The following is a 17,971-nucleotide window of genomic DNA, read 5'->3' as shown; positions in this document are numbered from 1 at the left end:
CGACCCTGCTGGATTCAGACCACGAGAGACTGCAAACACAACACAAGAGCCACTGGTACGGTTTGCTTGCAAGGGGAGATTGCCTCCCAGAACTGACACAAGCTCCCTGTAGCCAACTCCAAACTCCCCTCGCAGCCTTTTATTCAGAGAACACACACTGTGAATGTGTTTGTATGTGTGTGTGTCTCTGTAAACGTGACTTCCTGCTACACAACATATGTTTACAACCGTTTAACAACATCCCTATTCATAAAAGGGTCATCTCCCCCCACCCTGTATATGGCTTAACCCCCTTAATGGTCCACCATATACAAACATAGAAGAGCCCATGAAGGACAGGAAGTGGACGTTCCCAAGCAAATAAGGAAACCAGACTCTTTACATGGAATGTGCCTGCAGTTGAACACTATAGCTGTAGCCTCCCCCACCATCCTACATGCAGGGAGGAGAACAGAAACAAGAATATCTTCAATCATGCAGTTTAAACAAGGTTCACAATTCGAAGCACAACAATGACAATTTTTAACAAAGTCACTCCAACACTTGTCATGATCTCCCTCATCCCTCCAGCTGAGTGTTCCAGTTAGTGTTTCCTGGTTTACTTGTGGTGCTTTTGTAATCAAGAACACCATAACTAGCGCAGCAGCCAGACCCTGAACTTCAGCAGGTAACTGATGAGCAGTCAGGCTGCAGCCTCCGTCTCCACCTGTTCATGCTTCTATGGTAGAATCACTGGATAGACCAAGAACAAGCTGGAGAAATTAGATCTCTTGGCTGGCCTGGGAACACCTTGATGTTCCCTTGGATAAGCTGGAGGAGGTGTAACTTCCGAGTATCCTGAGTCCTCTGAGTTATCCAGCCAAGCCCCAGCAGGGCTCCTGTCTGCCTCCAAGTCTCCAGAGAAACTCTGCCTTTGCAGCCAATCTTCAAAGCAGCCCCTCCACTGTTAGCAACACGTCCGACCTCCAGAGACGTTCTTTCATCTCCTCCGTTTTCATACTGTCCACATGTTCTGAGCCTCTTCTCCTCTCTGCTTCCGGGCCAACCCCACCATTGTTTTTGTTCTTTTACGTTTCTGCTCTCTGGTTTTCATTTTAGTTCTGGGTAAAAATCTTCTTACCGACTGCTGTTACCGTCAAATCTGAGCTTCTCTTGGTCGACTCTAAATCAACATTATCCAGAATCAACAGTTTCTCTATAACGATCAATAACTCGCCGGTCTCCGTTTCTTCCTCTGTGAAAAGTTTGGGTATCATCCTCGACAGTACTCTATCGTTCAGTTCACACATTAATGATGTTACTCAGTCTGCATATTTTCAATTGTGCAACATTAATCATCTCCGTCCTTTTCTCACTCCACATGCCGCTGCCGTTCTTGTTCACAGTGTTGTTACTGCTCGGATCGATTACTGTGATTCACTTCTTTGTGGTCTTACTCAAAAATCCATTAATGAGCTTTAATGTGTCCAGAACTCTGCTGCTCGTATCATCACCAGGACCCCTTCTATAGATCTCATCACTCACAGTTAGATATCACATCATTGTCAAAATACTTTTGTACACATTTAAGGCTGTTCATCATCTATCTCTGATGATGATCCCGTCTCGGTGTCTTAGATCTCCTTCCTCTCTTTCTCTCTCTAGCCCCACCCCCTGTCTTGCCACCGTGGCTTTCAGCTGCTCTGCTCCTCGACTCTGGAGTTCACGACCTCCTGATTTAAGAAATATCTCTTCCTTCTCTCTCTTTAAGTCTAGACAAAAACTCACTGGTTCAAAATAGCTTATCCCACATAACCTCTCCACTCTGCTATGTTAAATTCGTTTTATGCCTTATGACTTTATGATTGTGTAAACTGCCTGCTTTTCTGTTGCTTTTATTATTCTGCTGTGTACAGTGTCCTTGAGTGTTCTTCAAGTAAAATGTGGTAAAATTAAAGTGATGATGGTGGTACTCTAATGTTTCCATTACTGCCACCATCAGGCCAAACTTTGCTATGATTATAATTATTTAAAGTTGTAGTTATTCTGGGACCACTAACTTTTGTACATTTACATATTTTACACTATTTAACCGTTTTTGTTTTTAAAGAAAAGCAGAACGATGTGCAGCCAGAGTTTATTTCAATGTTTAAATGAACACACTGAAGTTACAGGTTGCAGACATGGTACAGAGAGGGTGGAGCTGCCTGCAGCTGTCTGTGGTGCTGAAGCTTTCAAACATTTCATACCAACACTGACTACAACTGTGACCACAGGGGGGCAGCATAGAGCCAGAGAGTGTTAGTGTAGCTGTTCAGCCCTATAGTAAGAAACAAGAAGACTGATGAAGGAAAAGCTTCTTCCACTGGTGTAACACACAGGTTTGTATGAAGTCACACTAACTAACCAGCAGTAACCCACATTTGATCAAAGCAGGGGCAGAACTTTAATAACAGGTTATAATGTGTCATCACAGTTGTTGTCAATCCAAACACACTTTCTGATTGTTGCTGTTTATTGTAAAAGAACAACACACTTGTGGTCTGACCTAATGCTGTAGTACAACAACAACTATACAAATGTGAGCTCAGTGCAGACTAGATGCTGACTCACTGCACCATCCTGTGGTACAAAGTGGTATTACATGAGAGTACAGGCTGACATTAGCTGGATGCTAACTTCAGTTCATATATAGATGTGTTGAACATGACGTCAGAGATGTTTTCTTCATATTCTGTTGATGTTTTTTAGTTTTGAAATATTTCAAAGTGTCTCCAAGTTAAATGTTGAACCTGCATGTTAGATCACTGGGATTCAGTACAGTGAAAATGCCTTATTGTTGTGACCTTAAATAGTTAAAGCCATGAGTATGTTATTTACCACGTGTGGGACCTCGGTGCTAATGATTAACAGATTTTAATCAGTGTGGTGTGGTTTGAATAAAGTTGGCAAAATGTTGCTGGAAAGTTCTGTTTTCTTTTTTTTTCTTCAAGAGGCAATAAAGAGCAAGGTAGGGACTGAAGAGGATGCTACTCTTCAGTCTTTGGTATGCAGTGATGAGGCCATCATACTGCTGATGCCTGAAGATCTGGACAATGAGTGCCAAGCCCACCATGACTGAGTGGAGCTCGGAGACCAAGAGAAAAATGGCAGAGAGCCACTGAGCAAGAGAAAAGCCATGCAGAACATTGACAACTCAGGTGAGCTTATAGGGAAGAAGATTTAAGTGTGAATCTGTTTTTCCCCTGTGAATATCACTGGAAGCAGTGATATTCTGATGCAAAAGGATGCAGGAAAATGTTCTGTATTCCTAATGTTGGACCTCACCAGCCTTTGCAGCCCTTACATTCTAATGAATGCTCTTGGTCCTCTTTCAACATTTGTAAAATCGTCTATCAGCAACCTCGGGGTAACCTTTGATTCTGCTCTTACTTTGGATGTTCACGTCAAATCTCTGGTTCGGTCCTGCTTCTATCATTTAAGAAACATTTCTAAATTGAGCCCTATAGTATCTCATACTGAACTCATACTGTGACACTGTTGCTTATACAGCTGCAGTGGCTCCCCGTTGAATTCACAGTCCATTTTAAGATACTAGTTCTGACCTCCAAAGCTCTTCAAGCACAAGCACCAGCCTACATCACTGAACTTTTACAGTGCTATGTCCCTAGGAGGTCCCTGAGGTAATGCAATCAGGGCTTATTCAGCACACAAGGCTGAGAACTAAGGGAGACGCAGCTTTTGCCACTGTGGCTGCCAGACTGTGGACTCAGTGGTCACTTTTTTAAAAAAACAACTAAAACATCTTTTTAGAATTACATTTTGTTAACTTTTGTCTGCTTTTGTTTTATACTTGTGAAGCACTTTGTGATCTTTTTATATAGAAATGTGCTATATAAATATAAAATTTTACTTACTTACTTACTTACTTACTTACTTACTTATTTACAGTAAAATACGGAGAGTGTCCTAAACGGCCAGAAGAGGGAACGATGTGACACCAAGGGTGAAGAATTAGTCTGACAGACAGCTCACCCAAACAGAGAAAAACATCTTTGCTAAAGGCTTGAATTTTGTTGTCACGCTAAGACAAATCCCGCTAGTAGAGCTGATCACAGCCACAGAAACAGCAATTTGAAAAAAACAATATTGCAGAAGTGGAAGCAGAGCAACTACGAACACAAGTTTCGTCTCAGCAATGCAAAGCCCCCAGCATCCAACATCACCATGGAGGAGAGGAAGGTAATGACAATAACATTATCATCCTTCCGGCAGACAAGGGTAGGTGCACAGCTTTGCTAAACCAGAAAGACTATCATGAGAAAATTTTGTCACTACTCACTGACGAAAATACTTATGAGCCCGTCAAACAAGACCCAGGAAGTGGCTGCTGGAAGAGGGTGATGTCTGAAGCAGTTAGAACAACACAAGGCTATTGACCAGACCTCATACCACAGGCTACACCCAGGGTATGGGTAGACTAGACAGACTAGACACTGAACTAAACCTACAGGGAAAACGAGTGCACCAAAACAAAACCTAAGAACTAAACCCTTAACCAGAATAATCTGAAACATGGAAAATAATATTCAAAACAGGATAACTAAAGAATCAGAACATAGACCATCGTATAGATAAATACCAAAAATACAAGAGACAAAAATGCTGGGTCAAAATGACCCAGAACCGTGACACATCGTCTCTCTTAAATGACAAGTTTAAAGGTAGGTGAATTAATTTACAGTGCTGTGAAAAAGCATTTGGGTCCCTCCTGATTTCTTAGTTTTATCCATATCCTGCAAAGCACAGTGGGTAAAATTCCTCCACAGTGACGAGAGACTCACTGCCAGTTAGCACTAATGGTTGATTGCCAATGGTTGCACTCCAGTTATCAGGTTTGGAGGAGGATTACTTTTCACACCAGTTAGGTTTGGATAACCTTTTCCCCTAGTAAATGAAATCATAATTTAAAAGCTGCACTTTGGTCCAAATTTTATGCAAATGTAATTGTTTTAGATTTTCCTAAATTCAAAACACAGTCAGCATAATTTTCGAGTCATCAACCATTTGAGTATATTTCAAACGTAACTGTACAAAACTGCCAATGGAACCAGTGTTTTTCAAAAATAAAAAACTTAAAATGCACTGTTCCAGATTATTACACACAGAGTATCAAAAAATTTTACAGGTTGAAAATGGTCATTTGTTGAATTTGCAGCATTAGTAGATCAATTTTACTGAAATCAAAAGCTATTTCAATCAAAAATATCTCAACAGGTCAAGTTACACATTAACACAGGAGCCCTTATTTGATATCAGCTTTACAATTCTTGCATCCATGGAACTTGTGAGTTTTTGGAGAGTTTCTGCTTGAATGTCTTTGCAGGATGTCAGAATAGCCTCCGAGCTGCTGTTTGGATGCAAACTGCCCCACCCTCATATTTTTTGCTCGAGGATGCTCCAAAGGTTGTCAATAGGATTTTAAGTCTTCTCTTTCTACCATGGAAGAAAGTGGTCAGTCACTCCACATACTTTGCAGAGGTCATTTTCACATCTTCAGGGACCCTAAAGGGCCGATCAGTTCTCTCCTGTGATTCCGGCTCAAAACATGACTCCACCACCTCCTTCTTTAGTAGTTTTTCCTTTAATTGGGCTCAGCTGGCAAACTAATGATCATAGCTGTCTGAGATTGATTTCAGTGATACAAAGAGCCCTGAGACACAATTCAATCCATGGGTTCAATTGAAAAAAGACTTGTTTAATCTTTATGACACGTAAACACAATTTGCATAATAATTTGGAACGCGGTGTAATTACTTGGCTTATCTTTATCTAATATTAAAATTGGTTTGATTTCATATAGGTGACAAATATATCATAAATATAGCAATCTGATCTTATTTGTAGACTCCCACTCCATTTTGTGTTGATTCAGTATTAAATGAATGTGGATGTAAGACAGTTCACTGATGAACAGTAGAGAACAGCAAACCTCCAGCTCTGCGCCCAGTCTGAAGGATGAGGAGGAGGGGCTGAAGCAGAAAACCTGCGCATGAATAGCAGACACTGTGTCCAGTTAGCCCTGCTACAAGCCCTCACAACACCCAAACTCAAGAAGATAAGGGAAAGAGATCTGAGCAGCACTTCAGACATTACCGCTACTGCTGACGAAGACAAACATGTCCAGAAAAGCTGTGCTGGGTTTGATTCTTCTTTGTCTGCTTCTCGTCTTCTTCTTCTCTTCTTTTTCACCATCATCTTCTAAAGGTGAGTTTAATAAGTAAGATGTAAATCAGTTCTTTTGGATGTATGTCCAATGTCAAAGTTATACATGTAAGTACAGAGAGGTGTATTTCTGCTAGTCTGTGTTATGTTAGGTACTTCGTCTCCTGCACTGTAAGCTTAGTGTCTGAATTGTGAGCGACTGGTGTCGTCGTAGTTATGAATTGAACAGGTGGAGGACAGACAGGTGTTAAGTTAGGGTGTGTGTCATGAGAGGAATCCATCAGGATTCCCCACAACAAAAATAACTAAACAGCAGAACCTCCATCTGAATTTAGCGAAGAAGAGAAAGCTGAATAATTTTAAATTTGTAGCACAATGTTTATCTCATTCATCACAATCTCACTGGTCCGAGATCAGTGTTCCTTAATAGGCACTGAAGTTGGAATCATCCAGTAACAAACTATACATCTGAATTTTAAATATAAATATTCAACTGACAGCAGCTAAAATAATTTGAGGCTATTTTAAAAGTCTTTCATTTAACAAAAAAAAAGAAGGTAAAATCTTCAATTTATTGGGGCAAATCTCTGGTACCATGGCTTTATGAATATGGACTCTCAGAGGTGAAGCTCACATGAAATTATGGATAATTGAAATTCCAAAAATAATTGGATGTCCCACCTTTGACAGCTGATTTGAAAGACTGTAGAAATCACAGCGATGCAGGTAGGGGTCAGATATTTTTCCATGTATAAGGCATAAACTATTGTTTGAAATTGCAATAATTAAGCTAATGGTTTCACAGATACTAAAGAACATAACCAAAAACAAAAATCCAACTTCAGCCTGAAATTCAAGTCATAGCTAGTTTCTGTTAATATAAAATGTTGTACGTTCTCATTGTCTGCAAATTCATTTTTAATACAGCGGTCCCTCGTTTATCGCGGGAGTTACGTTCTAAAAATAACCTGCGAAAGATGAAATCAGCAAAGTAGTGAACTTCATTTCTTACAATTATCATAGATGTTTTAAGGCTGTAAAACCCCTCACTACACACTTTATACACTTTTCTCAGACAGGCATGAACATTTTCACACTTTTCTCTCTTGTTTAAACTCTCAAAGATCAAACTTACGTAGAAAAATAAATCCAGTATTATAGAATGAAACTAAAGATCGAACCCTGTTTTTAGGTCCAGAACATGGAAATAGAGCAGCTGCAAGAGAGTTCAACACTAATGAATCATTAATGAATCAATGGTACAGAAGTAGAGGAAGCAAGAAGAATGAGTTGAGTAAAGTTTGACTCATCTGACTGTTTGGTTTCACTTAATGCGCCTTATAATCCTTTGACGTCGACACTGTTGTGTTTGTTTTCTTCTGCTAGTGAACATTTATGTAAATTTGACAAGCTGAACACATTCGGTGCAGTACAGGAGACACGACGCGAGATTGACTGAAAATGGTCTACAGCCAATCAGGACACAGAAGACAATGCGCTGTAAAAAATAAAATATTTGAGATCTAATTATTGTTTTATGAAACTGTTTTAAAATAAAAATGCTGCTTGATCTCACTTTAAACATGTGATCATATTTCAACATGAAATGATGAAACACCGTCAGCCTGCAGACTCAATTCAAAACCTCGCTTTAACCCCCAAAGACCCAAACTCTTTCATGGGATGCATTTTTAGTCACAATTGAGTAACGATGCGCAAAACTCTTTATTTGGTGTACAAAAAATGAGAAACAACAATTTTGTCCCTTTGAGCAATATGGCTCATTTGAAAGAGCAACATTTAGTATTGTGGTGATGTCCTATGAGGTTAAACTATATTTAGTCCAATTTTTAAAGTTTAGAAAAGTCATTTTGAACCCACCTTCACTCGAAATTGTCCATACTTTTAACTACTGATCGTTATGTAATTAGTAGTCTGTCTAAACCTCCATATGTGATTTTATTTTTAGTGCAGTCCAGCTCAGCTTCCAGGTTCAGGTAACTCTAATGGTACCGTAGATGTGGTGTGAAGTGGGTGACTCATCCACTCTGAGATGCATCATGTAGGGTCTAAAAGGAACTTGAGCTGTTGACAGGAGGCTGCAGGAATGAAGACATTTTAAGACCTTGTTGTTCTGCATACATCAATAAAGTGCCATGGGTGCACGTGTATATGTGGCATGGAAATATGTATATGAGCAAATTATCAACATTGACATCACGACATCAGTACTTCTACTTTGTAACTGTGATACTGAGCAGATTGTGTAAAAACTCAGTTTCTGTTTGAGGAAGGGAGACATGTTTTCCAGCGTGACATCATCTCATAGACGATTCTTACGCTGTGAAAGGTTGAAGTTGTTATTTGACTTCTGTTTGTGGGCAGTTGATTTTCTAAAAGTTTCTCCTCATGTGATTTTCATGCATATTATTCATATTTAGCACACACTGGATTCTGGTTTGTTTGGCATCACAGACGCTTTAAATCCAACCTTTCTGTTCTGTGTTGTTGCTTCTGTCTTTCAGAAATAACAACCATCAGAGCTACGGTCGGACAGGATGTCGTTCTGCCGTGTCACGTTTCAAAAGATAGATCCATCGCAGGCGTCGTGTGGACCCACACTGACACGAAAACACATTATGTTTTTGTGTACTACAGCAATAGCTCTGAAATAATCAGTCAGCAGGAAGAAGTACTGAACTGGATAAGCATAGAGAGAGAGAAGACGGATGGCGATTATTTTGTTTTCTGGCAACACAGGGAGTAACAAACAAATGGCTGTGAGCCATTTTGAAGATTGTCATCAAGCTGACAATGAATCCAATGGGTGAGTTTGTAGAAGAACAGAAGTTTCCGGAGCCTGTACTGGAAAACAAGTTTGCCAATCCAGGGCTTGTTTTCTTTTTTTGAAGAAGGTCTTGTCAGGACCCTTACTGAATACTGGGTGCAAAGGTGTGCAGTCTTAGCACTAAATTATCCAACAACACCAGATTATCATTTCCTCATCTGGCTTCACATTGAAGTAGTTTTCTAATCAGTAGGGCAATGCTAGCTTTATTAATCTATTAATTAATCTGCTTTGACCAATCAGAAATGTGGCCCGTCTAGTGTCAGCAGAGTGACTGATTTTACAAACAGGCTGAAAGCAAAAAAGCAGATTGTAACGGTGGACCCAAGAAATACCAGCCGGAGCGACTTTGACAGTGCAGAACTTTTTATTAAGCTCGGGGTTGTACGTGGACACATATACTCCGCGCTCTCTTTCTCTGCTGTCACCTCCGTCTCCGTCTGTCACTGCCAACACATAAAGAGACACAATCACTGTCAGATCCCAGCACACCTGTTCACCCCGCCCCTGCGCCGCCCCGGGAGCTCACTGCGTCACGCCTCCTCTGCAGCTGGCCAAGGACCACACCCACGCCACACATCCCCACCGCCCGACTGAGGCCGGGGCCCATCCGGCCGAACCTACTCCCCCCCCCGCGAGCGAGAGAGGAAATCGGCCACGACCATCTGCGCGCCCGGCCTATGGATCACCTTGAACTTAAAGGGCTGCATGGCCAGATACCACCGAGTGATCCGGGCGTTGGCATCCTTCATGCGGTGGAGCCACTGCAGCGGGGCGTGGTCCGAGCAGAGGGTGAACGGGCGGCCCAGGAGGTAGTAGCGAAGGGAGTCGACCGCCCACCGGATCGCCAGGCACTCCTTCTCTACGGTGCTGTACCGTGACTCGCGGTCCGTGAGCTTCCGGCTGATGTAAGCGACCGGCCGGTCAACTCCCTCCACCTGCTGGGACAAAACGGCCCCCAGCCCTCTGCTCGAGGCGTCAGTCTGCAGACAGAAAGGGAGGGAGAAGTTAGGTGTGAACAGCAGCGGCTCTCCACAGAGAGCCCGTTTCACCTGCACAAACGCCGCCTGGCACCGCTCCGTCCACTGGACCAGATCTGGGGCACCCTTGCGGGTGAGATCAGTCAGGGGGCTGGTCAGGTCCGCGAACCCTGGGACGAACCGCCGGTAATAGCCGGCCAGCCCCAGAAACCGTCTCACCTCTTTTTTCGTCTTGGGACGCGGGCAGGATGCAATCGCCGCCGTCTTCTCCACTTGAGGTCGCACCTGCCCGCTCCCCAAGTGGTACCCCAAATACTGTACCTCCCTCCGTCCAACCGCACACTTCTTCGGGTTGGCCGTGAGCCCCGCCTGCCTCAGGGACTCCAGCACCGCGGCCACACACCGCACATGCCCCGCCCACGTGTCACTGTAAATGATGACGTCGTCTAGGTAGGCGGCAGCATAGGCAGCGTGGGGCCGCAGCACCCGGTCCATGAGGCGCTGAAAAGTGGCAGGGGCGCCGAACAAGCCGAACGGAAGCGTCACGAATTGGTACAACCCATACGGAGTGGAGAAGGCCGTCTTTTCCCGGGACTCTGTAGACAAGGGAATCTGCCAGTAGCCCTTGGTTAAATCCAGAGTCGTAAAAAAGCGAGCGGTGCCCAACCGGTCCAGGAGCTCGTCGACCCGGGGCATGGGATAAGCATCAAAACGTGACACCTCATTCACTCTGCGATAATCGACACAGAACCGTATAGACCCATCCTTCTTTACTACAAGGACGATGGGGCTACACCAAGCACTGTGTGATTCTTCTATTACTCCCAGCCTCAGCATTTCCTTCAATTCCCGGAAAACAATTTGCCTTCTATGTTCCGGCAGCCTGTAGGGCCGTGAACGCACCGTCACGCCAGGCCGCGTCTCAAAATGGTGCTCTATGAGAGAAGTACGGCCGGGCAAGGGGGAGAACACGTCGGCAAAGCGCTGTTGCAATGCAGCAACATCCGCCCTCTGGGCCTGTGTGAGATGGTCACTGCAATGGAGGGAGGCGGGGATGCTAGACTTTGGCGCCTCCGGCCCCAACTCATCTCTCCCTCTTACCAAGCTCACTAGAGAAGCGGTCTCCGCCTCCCTCCAGGCTTTGAGGAGGTTGAGGTGGTAAATCTGCGTGGCCCCGCCCCTGTCCGACCGTACCACTTCATAATCAACGTCCCCCACTCGCTGTGTGACCACGAAGGGTCCTTGCCACTTGGCGAGTAATTTAGAGCTGGAAGAAGGAAGTAACACAAGCACCTTATCTCCCGGTGAAAATTGCCTGAGTCTAGCCCCTCTGTCATACAGGCGTCGCTGCCGCTGCTGGGCCTGGAGCAAATTCTCCCGCGAGAGCCTCCCCAGTGTGTGCAGCTTTGCTCGCAGGTCCAGCACGTACTGAATTTCACTCTTCGCAGGGCTCGGACCTTCCTCCCAGTTTTCCTTAATCAGGTCGAGCACCCCCCGCGGCTTCCTGCCGTATAACAGCTCGAAGGGAGAAAATCCCGTGGAGGCCTGGGGCACCTCCCGCACTGCAAACAACAGAGGGTCTAACCAGCGATCCCAATTGCGTTCATCCTCGCGAATGAACTTACGAATCATGGATTTTAAAGTCTTATTCAGCCTCTCCACCAACCCATCAGTCTGAGGGTGGTAGACGCTGGTCCGAATAGATTTAATACCCAGTAATTCGTACAGTTCCCGCAATGTGCGCGACATGAACGACGTGCCCTGGTCAGTCAGTATTTCTTTCGGAATACCGACTCGGGAGATGACCTGAAACAGTGCCTGCGCCACGCTCTTCGCTGAAATGGTGCGTAGCGGCACTGCTTCCGGGTACCGCGTTGCGTAGTCCACCAGGACCAGCACAAAGCGATAGCCGCGTGCACTCCGGTGCAATGGCCCGATGAGATCCATGCCAATACGCTCAAACGGGATCTCCATCAGCGGTAATGGGCGCAACGGCGCCTTTGGCACGGCCGGCTGGTTAACCAGCTGGCATTCGGGGCACGACGCACACCAGCGGCGCACGTCGGCCCAAATGCCCGGCCAATAGAATCGGGCCATTATGCGCTCCAGAGTTTTCTCGCCACCCAAGTGCCCTGCCATGGGGTTCGAATGAGCCGCCTGGAAAATCATTTCCCGGCGGCTTTGCGGCACCAATAACTGTGTGCGGATTTCATTAGTGTGAGTGTCACGGCTCACTCTATAAAGCCGATCGTTCCGCAATTGGAAATGAGGGTACGTTCGCGCAGCGTCGGGGCGCACCGAGCGACCATCAATATCCATCACTTGGTCATAGGCTGAGCGTAGGGTGTCGTCCCGAGACTGCTCTAGTGGAAAATCTTCCGTGGGGTACACAACGGGAGGCGGCGGGGCTTCCGTGGAAGTCCCCGCCTCCTCCTCCCCCCCAGAGTCAGCGTCGGTCGACCCCGCGTCACCGCCGAGCGCCGCGCAAACGTCACACGAATTTACAGACCGCGATCGCATCCCCGCGTACTGCCCCAGTAAGCTGTGGAACCCCGGCCAATTCGTACCCAAAATAAGGGGATGCGACAGGCGCGGGCTAACCGCCGCCTTCACTCTATGCGTTTTGCCCCTGAATTTCAGCAACAGTGACACTACTGGGTACTTGTGAATATCCCCGTGCACACATTTAACCTCCACCCAGTCAGCCTCCAACAATGCCCCGGGGCGAACCAAACTTTGGTGGACCAGAGTCTGCGTGCAGCCCGTGTCCACCAAAGCATGGCGAATACCCCCTTGACACCTTACCGGCACGCGGTACGTCACTCCTGGACCGGGGGCGGGCGCTGGAGCGCCGGCAACGCGGAACACCTGCCCCACCTCCATGAGCGGACAGTCTCGGCGCAGGTGCCCCGGCCGCCCACACTTCCAACAGTCCGGCCCCGGCGTCTGTGCGGCTCCCCGTGGCTCCGGGGCAACCTCGGCGGCCGCCGGGGTTCCGGCGGGAAGCAGCGGCCGGAACGGGTTCCTGGGGCTCCACCCTGCTGCCTGCTCCGTTCCCGCAGGGCCGCCGCCTCTCCTCTGCGACGCCGCCGGTGGCCTGGGCGGCGGAACACGGGCGCCCCGCCGCGGCTTCTCACGGCCCGGTACCGGGTCGGCCGCCAGATGGTCCTCTGCCAGCGTCACCGCCGCCGTCAAATCCGCCGGGCGGTGGCAGCGAACCCAACGAGCCGTCGCCTCGGGCAGGCCTCCCACGAACTGCTCGAGGACGACCATGGTCAGCATCCGCGTCTCCCCAGCCGAGGGGCCCGGTCGCAGCCACCTCGCTGCCGCATCCTCCAGCTGCCGAGCCCAGGCAAACGGCCGCTCCCCCCCCGACATCCTGCTGGCCCGGAACTGACGGCGGTAATCCTCCGGGGAGAGCCCCAAACGATCCAGCACCGCCCGGCACACGTCCTCGAACACCCCCCGCGAGCCGGGGGGCAGGCTCAGCGCCGCCGTCTGGGCCTCACCCGACAGAAGCGGCAGCAGCCGGGCGGCCCACTCCTCCTCCGGCCACCGACAGGCCACCGCCGTGGCCTGGAAAGCCTCGATGAAAACCAGCGGGTCCTCCCCATCCCGCATCCGGTGCAACGTCACCGACAGCGGAGGGGCGGGAGCCGGTGCGGCCGCATTCCCCAGCAGCTGCCCCAGAGCCGCGGTCTGCTGCTCCGATTGCAGGCGAAGCAACGCCAACTGTTGGTCCTGCGTGGCCGCCTGACGAGCCGCCATCGCCGCCATGTCCACCATCATCTGGCCCAAGATCTGCAGCGGCTGGGCGGGCGGTGGGGCGGGCGGCGGCGCCGCCGGGGGAGCAGGGGGAGCCGGCAGGGGACCGGACATCACGCGTGGGTTTCGGCACCAGTGTAACGGTGGACCCAAGAAATACCAGCCGGAGCGACTTTGACAGTGCAGAACTTTTTATTAAGCTCGGGGTTGTACGTGGACACATATACTCCGCGCTCTCTTTCTCTGCTGTCACCTCCGTCTCCGTCTGTCACTGCCAACACATAAAGAGACACAATCACTGTCAGATCCCAGCACACCTGTTCACCCCGCCCCTGCGCCGCCCCGGGAGCTCACTGCGTCACGCCTCCTCTGCAGCTGGCCAAGGACCACACCCACGCCACACAGATATACTCAGATATATGTCAGATTTTCTAAACAAAAGCCCAAAGTTAGCCCAGAAATGTGTTAGGATGTCCTACAATGCTGACTGTTCAAGTTAACAGACTTTTGCAGAATACGTTTCAAGGCTGTTCCTGACAACTAATTTAGTCTTATTTAGACCATATCTACCAGTCGGCCCTTTCATTATTCCTGTTTGGGTTCTTCCTGGCTTCCTTCCACAGTCCAAAGACTCGCTTGCTTTGTTAACTAGTGATTCTAAATCGGCTGTAAGCATAAATGTGAGAACGAATACGTTTGTGCTTCTATGTGCTGGCCTGTGATAGACTGGCTACCTGTCAAAAGTGTTCAAACCACTGCAAATATGAAGTGCGTTGCAGGGGGGTTGGAAGTCTTTCCCCACTTAATTGTAAAGTTGAACCATACAGCTCCAGCTGCCCTGAAAGAACATCAACAAGCTTGTCCTCAATTTTTTGTCTATAACATCAGGATTGATCCCTGGAGTTGAAAAATGAAACTACGTGCTATACAGGGAGTGCAGAATTATTAGGCAAGTTGTATTTCTGAGGAATAATTTTATTATTGAACAACAACCATGTTCTCAATGAACCCAAAAAACTCATTAATATCAAAGCTGAATGTTTTTGGAAGTAGTTTTTAGTTTGTTTTTAGTTTTAGCTGTTTTAGGGGGATATCTGTGTGTGCAGGTGACTATTACTGTGCAGAATTATTAGGCAACTTAACACAAAACAAATATATACCCATTTCAATTATTTATTTCTACCAGTGAAACCAATATAACATCTCCACATTCACAAATATAAATTTCTGACATTCAAAAACAAAACAACAACAAATCAGCGACCAATATAGCCACCTTTCTTTGCAAGGACACTCAAAAGCCTGCCATCCATGGATTCTGTCAGTGTTTTGATCTGTTCACCATCAACATTGCGTGCAGCAGCAACCACAGCCTCCCAGACACTGTTCAGAGAGGTGTACTGTTTTCCCTCCTTGTAAATCTCACATTTGATGATGGACCACAGGTTCTCAATGGGGTTCAGATCAGGTGAACAAGGAGGCCATGTCATTAGTTTTCCTTCTTTTATACCCTTTCTTGCCAGCCACGCTGTGGAGTACTTGGACGCGTGTGATGGAGCATTGTCCTGCATGAAAATCATGTTTTTCTTGAAGGATGCAGACTTCTTCCTGTACCACTGCTTGAAGAAGGTGTCTTCCAGAAACTGGCAGTAGGACTGGGAGTTGAGCTTGACTCCATCCTCAACCCGAAAAGGCCCCACAAGCTCATCTTTGATGATACCAGCCCAAACCAGTACTCCACCTCCACCTTGCTGGCGTCTGAGTCGGACTGGAGCTCTCTGCCCTTTACCAATCCAGCCACGGGCCCATCCATCTGGCCCATCAAGACTCACTCTCATTTCATCAGTCCATAAAACCTTAGAAAAACCAGTCTTGAGATATTTCTTGGCCCAGTCTTGACGTTTCAGCTTGTGTGTCTTGTTCAGTGGTGGTCGTCTTTCAGCCTTTCTTACCTTGGCCATGTCTCTGAGTATTGCACACCTTGTGCTTTTGGGCACTCCAGTGATGTTGCAGCTCTGAAATATGGCCAAACTGGTGGCAAGTGGCATCTTGGCAGCTGCACGCTTGACTTTTCTCAGTTCATGGGCAGTTATTTGGCGCCTTGGTTTTTCCACACGCTTCTTGCGACCCTGTTGACTATTTTGAATGAAACGCTTGATTGTTCGATGATCACGCTTCAGAAGCTTTGCAGTTTTGAGACTGCTGCATCCCTCTGCAAGATATCTCACTATTTTTGACTTTTCTGAGCCTGTCAAGTCCTTCTTTTGACCCATTTTGCCAAAGGAAAGGACGTTGCCTAATAATTATGCACACCTGATATAGGGTGTTGATGTCATTAGACCACACCCCTTCTCATTACAGAGATGCACATCACCTAATATGCTTAATTGGTAGTAGGCTTTCGAGCCTATACAGCTTGGAGTAAGACAACATGCATGAAGAGGATGATGTGGACAAAATACTCATTTGCCTAATAATTCTGCACTCCCTGTAGATCCATTCTCTTCCGCTTATCCTTTTTCTAATTTTCCAACTATCCTCTGTCAACCCTACGATATGTTTGTGTGGGAATATCACACACAGCAGTTAGTGTATTTCACCAGTTTCTGAAATACTGAAATGTACAAACTGCTGTTGCATTAAAGGACCAACAAGATCTAAAGGATGTTGCAGAAATTGTGATGCAGTTGTTCGAAGAACTGATTGATTAGTAACCCAATAAGAAGTGATCTGCTTTTCTAAAGCTGCGTCCACAATGGAAGTTATTCAGTCACTGCACATGCTTTGCACACACACATCCCTTACTTCGTGTGTAGGTAACTCTCAAATGTATTTACTTCCTGGTCATGCATCAGTCAGTGATATACTACTGTGTTATTGGTAGTTGCTTCAATTACTCGTCCTCACAGTTGACAAAAGATTATCTCTGGACACACCCACTCAGAATTTCTACAGGTTACTTTGCTTGTACTCATTTGAAGTGGGCGTAGCTTAACACTTAAAACCCAAAGTGGGCTCAGATCCAAGCCTTGTTTCGTAGTACAGGTGTCAGATTGTTTTTGTGAGAAAGAATCATGTGTTTGTAATTCGATATTTCTGTGTTGATGAGACTGTCTCTCTCTCTCGCCTCTCTTCTGTTTCTCACCTGCAGCTGAACCAACACATGATGGATCAAGAGCGTGTGCTCCACATGCATTGTTTCAGCCACTTGCTTTTACTCTTGGTGTCATTGCAGATGTTTTGAGATGGAAGGCTATCCATGGAGCTGGCTTACTGCGACTCCATGCATGGCCTGCCTGCGTACATGCTTGGTAAATCTTTTTGAACAGTGTCGTACTAGTGCTGGGTGGTATACCACTTGTAACTTTATTTGTGATGTTGAAATTTCAACATAGTATTGAATTGACAAAAAGACCACCATTGATGATAAAAAGGTTGACGAGTGTGTTTAAATGAACTCAAATGGATCTTGTGTACTTTTTCATATCTCAAATACGTTTTAACATATTGTTTTGAAAAGCGGTCCAACCCATTTTTCTCATACATTGAAATCTGAGGCAATGTCTGAACATGAATATTTCAAAGACTATGTAGAATAAAAGCCTAAGTTTTCACTGATCTTCCTTACAATCAAAGTAAATGAGAATTTGTCATGTGGGACATCAACTTATTTTCAAGTATAGTTAGTTAAAATATAAAGAACAAGTCTCGCATTTGCAAAGTTCCATATCTGAGCACACACTAATGACAAAAACAAATAAAACTATAATATGAAAAATACAACTATAATAATTTTAGCAGTCTGTGAGGAAATAGAATAACATTGGGTTGACTAGAAACTGCAGAATTTTGGGGGATTCGATTATCTACTGACATTTTTTGTTTGTTTTTGATAGAAATTGTTGCCTTTGGCTAACATGTTCATGTTGATAAAGTCTACATGCCATGTTGACTTAGGTAAATAGAAAAGTAGGGCCATTGCATCTGAAGTCAGAAAAACGAATTAGCCATGTTTAGCCACCCAACATAATGGCCCTTTTATACAGAGAAATAATAAAAATACTTTGATATACACTCTGGTTGTACCACCGAGCACTATATCTGTCACTGTGGGATTGTGAAAACGTAATGTTTAAATGTTAGCTGTCCCTGTTTATTGAGCATTAAGGCAAAT

At 46.0% G+C, this 17,971-nt stretch overlaps 1 protein-coding gene and 1 long non-coding RNA gene across 2 annotated transcripts in view; one reads left to right on the top strand and one right to left on the bottom strand.

Annotated features, from left to right (window-relative positions):
• Nucleotides 1-17,971, bottom strand: part of LOC147303176 (CD209 antigen-like protein C) — a 56,336-nt gene that overhangs the window by 11,222 nt on the left and 27,143 nt on the right. The window lies entirely within an intron of this gene.
• On the top strand, nt 6,109-17,899 carry LOC147303179 (uncharacterized). Its single transcript, XR_015127032.1, has 3 exons — nt 6,109-6,246; nt 8,730-9,031; nt 16,949-17,899. It is a non-coding gene; the product is annotated as an uncharacterized LOC147303179 (long non-coding RNA).

The sequence above is a fragment of the Aulonocara sp. 'chitande type north' Nkhata Bay genome, linkage group LG22 (genome assembly GCF_057382095.1).
Source record: "Aulonocara sp. 'chitande type north' Nkhata Bay isolate Kocher_YH1m ecotype deep benthic linkage group LG22, A_spYH_male_GT1.1, whole genome shotgun sequence".
Classification (NCBI taxonomy): domain Eukaryota; kingdom Metazoa; phylum Chordata; class Actinopteri; order Cichliformes; family Cichlidae; genus Aulonocara; species Aulonocara sp. 'chitande type north' Nkhata Bay.
This window is presented reverse-complemented; position numbering and strand designations above follow the sequence as displayed.